The following is a 6759-nucleotide window of genomic DNA, read 5'->3' as shown; positions in this document are numbered from 1 at the left end:
TGGCCTCGAATTCAGAAATCCACCTGCCTCTGCTTCCCAAGTGCTGGGATTAAAGGCATGTGCCACCATTGCCCTGCTGGAATCTTTACTTTTACCATTAAACCATTCTACAAACATTGTTTCCTATGTACAAACGATTTGTATTTTGTACAAGGCAGTACTCTTTCCTGTTGACTGATAAAAGCTATAGGTTTCATACTAAATGACAGATTTGGCAATAAATGAAAAATTTCAGTTTCAAATTTTCTGGTATCATTTGAAATCACCAGAACCCATTGGGGGCTGGAATCTTGTAGAAATAAAAATATAATGATTTACTACATGCTGAATGTGCCTATTTATGTCATTTTATAGGTATTTAAGATTTTGGCATTTGGTTCTACATATTCAAAATAGCCAGGTCACTTTCTAGTTATTTTGTGTTGTTGTATCCTTTCAATTGTGTTTTGAAATTCAATTCAAATTTTACACTCCACATACTCATCTTTCTAAAATTTCTATCAATGTGGAATTATCTGTAATGTTAATAAAGATTATGAAGATTGTAATTTGACATTTATTCATTGTAATATAGCATCTACACTATATTAGAAAAAATATTTTTCTGATGTAACAAAGAAATTTTTGATGTTACATTCAAAGGCCATTTTTCCTTTTATATAAATTTATCAAATACTCTACTGTAACTAGTGAAAATTTATGTTATAAAATTTCATCTTGTTTTTCACAGATTACTAACTGTCATAAATGTCAATTGATGTGTTTCTGAAGCAAGATGAAAGTTTGACATTATGGTATCTAAACATTCATATAACCATTCATTTAATGTCAGATGTTATGCTATATTTAGAAATAAATTGCAGCATAAATGAAATGCATACATTTAAAATGTTGGCTTGAGATTTATTGTGGTAATATAATTCATATTTTATCAAACTTTAGTGGGGTGATGACATTATTGAAAAATAACATTTTAAATATTGAATTAGTATAATTTAGGCAATTTAATACATATATATTCTTCAAACTTACAGATAATACTATTCAGCAACATGCTTACAGTTTGGAAGGTATTTTAATGTATCAACAAAGTGACAAATAATTTTTATTATTTTCATGAACAAAAATGCACTAAATTTGCAGACAAAACCACAATTATTTTTTGACTTTGAATACATTCATAAATATTCACTTATTTTCCTTATGGTTATATTGCTGAAAAAAAGTCTACATATTTTTCTTAATTTAGTTTTGCAACCAGAATTGTATATAAACATTACTTGAATTTTTACATGATAAAGATATAAAATAAATACTTATTAATAGACACCCTTCATTATTATCCAATTATAATTTTATTATTAATATTCAAATTATATACTTGTTTAAAAGTTTCATTCTATTTTTATCATTTTGATCTTCTATTCATTGTAAATATGTGGTATTTAATTGATGCCTTCTGTTTGTAGGGGTATGTGATCATTTGAAAATCAGCACCATCTGTTTAGGTAGTAAATATTCATACAGAAATTGAGTACCAGTGATTTCTCATCCAGTACTAATTTTTTTATTCCTAAAAAACATATAAAATCTTTGTCCCTGGTTCTTGACACAGAGCACCTAAGTCCTTTGAAATTTTCTCAATACTGAATATGATAAACTGGTATTTTCTTCTAATATGTGGTTTTTGGGCCTACATCTAAAGAAGGATCTCAATACCTTTGAGTTTTCAGGATTTATTTATTTATTTTAGGGAGATAATTTGTGGTGAACTTTTTGATGGGGGCTAGTAATTCAGTTTTTTCTTTTTAATGGATGTAAGGATTTATTGTTAACTTAATTACAAATCTCCCCCGCTAAACATGAAAATTTGTAATCATGAATTTCATTATTCAAAGAAATTTCAAATTGGTAAATGCATGTACATGCCTGGAGAATGGCACAACTCCTACACAGGTGCAGAAGGTCCCATGCTTAGGATGATTCCATTGACATTATGGTATCTAAACATTCATATAACCATTCATTTAATGTCAGAAGTTATACTATACTTAGAAATAAATTGCAGCATAAATGAAGTGCAGACACTTATAGGAAGATATCTACTTATCATCCTCTTCCTATGTATCCTTTATCATAACATTTATTAAAATATTTAGCACTTTTCTATAAGTTTCATATACTACTTGAGCAAATAATTTGAATCTTAGTTGAGGGGTGCTCTAATCTAACCTCTAGATTAGAGCAAGTTATAAACAAGTCTCAGCATGTTACTAATATTTAACATCAGTAAATGATGTCTTGTATGATTGAGCTTTAACATGTGGGATAGGATTCTAAGCATGGGAACAAAACAAATAAATCACAGCCATATATGGTAGCAACAGTAATGTGTTCAATATGAGAGTAGAAAGAACATGTATTTTTTTCTGTTTTAGAGATGAAACTGGAGTAATAAAAAGGAGAAATAAGAGGATCAGTCAAGGCACGTGACAGCAATATAGTATAAGATTATATCCAATATCAAATATTGTACAATACCAAATTAAACCCAGGTATTCATGAGATAATATATAATATAATTTTAAGTTTGTATTTAAGGAAGTTCTTTATGACCCAACAATGAAAAAAAATAAAAATCTGGAGCGATGAGGATGGAACTTCTGCCAAGGATCATCTACTATCATGTTTGTTGAATGAAAATTTTATGAAGAACTAGTATCTATGATATTGACATGTGAGTCTTGTTTTCTCCACCAAGTATTTTCAGTTTTTCAGTCATCTAATTTAGAACAGATCATCAAAACTTCATTATTATTTTCGTTCAAGCATTCACAAGTCACTCCATGTTCACTGGTATTAGGAAATACAATTTACTACTTAAATATTTGGTGATGACTTTGGAGAATTTGGTGAGGCATTAAACATTTATGTGATTATTTTTAAGGTAAAAACAGTCAGTGATAGTTAAAGTATAAATGTAAAAAAAGTAAGGAATCACGAAGAACTTTTAAAAAATTGGCTTTGTTATTTTAAAGACAATAGAAGTGAAATAGAATGGCCTATCTTAAGTTCCATATTAATATTCTGAATGTAAGGACATTATGAATTTACTTAACATTTTAAAAAGCAATGTTTTCCAAACCAACATAAAAGTATGAAGACATAAACATATATTTTGATTCAAAATATATAGTTCATAATTCATATTTTAAATAAGATTCTGTTTTTATTTAGGAGAAAACAGACATAATAAATAATTGCAATCAACAAAGTATCTATTTAATGACCTATTGGTTCAAATCTGCCACAATTCATTAAAATATGTAAGTTATTTTTAGAACTAATGCAAAATAATATTGTTTAAGAACATAATATAAAACCATTCAAAACCTTAGCAATGAATTTGATTAACTTCACAGCAAAATTTTAATAAGCTTTCAAAATTCATTCATTGAAATCTCTACATTTCTGAGTGATAAATTTGTGCTTTGAATACCAGAAAAAAAGTGTGCTTTGAATACTTCTTGGTTAAAATTTATTGCTTCAATAAAAAACATATTTTAATTCTGTGAATTTTCTGTGTCATATTTCTATGATCATTACTTTTAAACGTTTTTTTTCTTTTTTATTCTTCGAGATAGGGTTTCTCTGTGTAGCCCTGGTTGTCCTGGAAATCACTCTGTAGACCAGGCTGGCCTCGGACTCAGAAATCTACCTGCCTCTGCCTCCCAAGTGCTGGGATTAAAAGTGTGTGCCACCGCTATCTGGCCCATTATTTTTAATCTTTCACAGAGCTCCAGATAGTCCAAGAGAATACTCCTACATGTTCCTGTTGATGTAAGAGGTATCACATTCCTGATAATATATGCTGATCTCAAAATTACCTGTAAGTATTACTTTTTTGGAGTTGTTTGAATAACTAATGTCCCTCATCGCTTCAGATATTTGAAAATAGTTTTCCCTTGCTGGAGCTGTATGGAGGTATGTATTGATGGGCTCTGAGATTAAAATCTTTTCAGCACTTCCAGTTCTCTTTCTAGTTTGTTATTGTACTCCAAGTTCTGAGCTCTTCTTATTCCTGTTTCCATCCCTGCTACACATTGCTTTGCCTCCCTGATGTACCAGAGAATTATTTTTCTGGACACATAATCCTAAATATGCCCTTCCTCTGACAGTTTTCTTTATACATGTTTTTCACAGAAAGAGAAAAGTAGCTACATTGTTCCAGGAATTATTGCTTGAATTTTCTGTTCTCATGTCCCAAACCAAGTAGGGATGTTAATTAATTTTCATAAATATTGTCTTGTTACCAGGATTTTATACTCATGTGTCTTTGATTCTTTATTTTATTGAAGGAAGTAATTCTACTGTATTTACTGCTGTTTATTTCCTATTTAGTCCCTTCTTGGCACAAAATGAATATTTAATAAATATGTATTGTTAATTGAGTTACTTAAATCCAATATAATAAAACAGTCATTGGCATAATTTTCAGAAATTTGAAATTTTATTATACTCAACATTATTCTACTCAATAATGTTGTAATAAGGGACAAGCAAGCTAACCTTTCTGAACTTTAATTATCTTATCCATAAAATGAAAAAAAAATTATTATACCCCAAACATTTTAAAACACATGGGTATACTGTATAGTTTCTTCAATTTTAAATATAAATATTTAATATAATGTACCTAACTCATTTGTGTGACGAGAACATCAAAAAGAAGGAACCTAAAGCTCATTGGCTTTCCTCACCCACTATGGCATGTCTATTTGTCATCCTTGTTCAGTAACATTGGTGAGACTTTTGGGTATAGGTTTTGACATTTTTGTGAAACACAATATTCCAGTAAATTCTGAATTCTCTGGCTTTTACCATCTTTCTGCCCCTTCCCTTTCAATGTTCTCTAAGCCCTAGATATGGGAGTTGTTTTGTAAATCCATTCACTGTAGTTGTTTTCCAAAACAATGCGCATCATTTGTTTGGGGTTATCTGTAATGGTTTCTGTTTCAAAATTTCCTTGAAGATCATTGAAGATTACTCTTATCTATGTATATAAGGATGAATGTTCATAGAATGGTGCTATGATAGTTTAGTAAATTGATGTTTTTCCGTTCTTTCCCAAACTTCAGTGTTAGTAGTATTGGGTACTTGACTAAGTATGCAAAATTGAGCAAGATTTTCCTCTTGTGGAACAAGTCTTTAATCTAGTTACAGAAATGTTGGTTACCAACAAGGTATTCATACCACTACTACACTCATAGGATTATCATGCTGTGTTGATCATTGTATATTGTAGGTATTATAACTGGGTAAAAATATTGGTTATTTTTCTCCCTTGGAAATTTGTATGATATGTTCTGGTAAAATAAAATATAGTCCTGTAAGTGAAGGCATTCAAATAAGCTTCATCTCATTGGTCTGCCTTTCTAGTTTCTGAGGTAATTGGAAACCAAGGACAATAGTAATTTCCTATTTGTAGTGATAGTTTTTTGAATAACTCTATCCAGCAACTCAAAAAAGCAATTTTTATGACTGGTGTTGGGGCTTTTGTTAGATGATCTTTGGCTCTTGGAAGAAGCATTGTTAGCCCAGATGGGAGCATTTCTTTTAAAATATATGTGAATACTTATATACAGAATCAAGGGCATTGCACTTTATTTTTATGTAGATGCTTAGTATTACCATTTATTAAGAATTTGTAGACATCCTATTTGTTATTTTATATTCTTCTCTCCTTCTTCTATATACCATACCTAAAGATGTAGAGCTATGTGCCTCAGGTGAGAGAAACATGAGATGTTTATATTTCTTTGTCTGGGTTATCTCTCATTATCATCTTTCTAGTTCCATCAATTTATCTACAAGGTTCATGATTGGACTTTCCTTTAACTTTGAAATAATATTGCACAGTATATGTGTACTACATTTTCATTAATTATTCATCTATTTAAGAACATTTTCATTGTTTCTGTTTCCTTGTTATTGTGAAGAGAACATCAATAGACATGGTTGATCAAGTATTTGTAGAATAAAATACTGAGTCTTTTGTGTATATGCCAAGGACTAATATAGCTAGGTCATATGGTCTATTTATTTTTAGCATTTTGAAAGTTCTCTACACTTATTTCCACTGTTACTAGAAAACTTAACAGTCCCATTAATAACAGATGGAGACTTCTTTTTCACACACTCCTTCCCACATTTGTTGTAGGTCGTATAAACAAAACACTTTTACACAATGGTAAGGTGTTCTAAGATTTCTATGATGATTTATTTTCCAATACCACAAAAATTTAATATATAGAGATATAGATGATATATATATATAGATTATATTAATAATGGAGATGGATATGGATTTGGATATAGATATAGGAAGATATATGTATATATACAGTTCTTAAGTTGAAAAATATTAGATAATTTATTGTCATCTATGATTTTCCCTCTATAATTTCATATAAAATATTTACATTTTCAGATTTATACATAAATAAATAATAATGGCATTAAGAGCATTTTATCACAAATATTAGATTTTTGGATAGAATATATGAGAAATTTTTACTAAGTTCTTAAACATAAATATCACAATTTTTTAAATTATTTCAACTTTATATTTGTTTTGTTATGAGAAAATATAAAGACCAATGGCAATTTATAGAAGGAAGAACTTATGTAACTTCCAGCTCCAAAACGGGAGTCCCAAATGACAGGAGAGGCATGGCAGCATGTTACTTGAGCATGAAG

This window comes from Mastomys coucha, chromosome X, assembly GCF_008632895.1.
Source record: "Mastomys coucha isolate ucsf_1 chromosome X, UCSF_Mcou_1, whole genome shotgun sequence".
Classification (NCBI taxonomy): Eukaryota; Metazoa; Chordata; class Mammalia; order Rodentia; family Muridae; genus Mastomys; species Mastomys coucha.
This window is presented reverse-complemented; position numbering follows the sequence as displayed.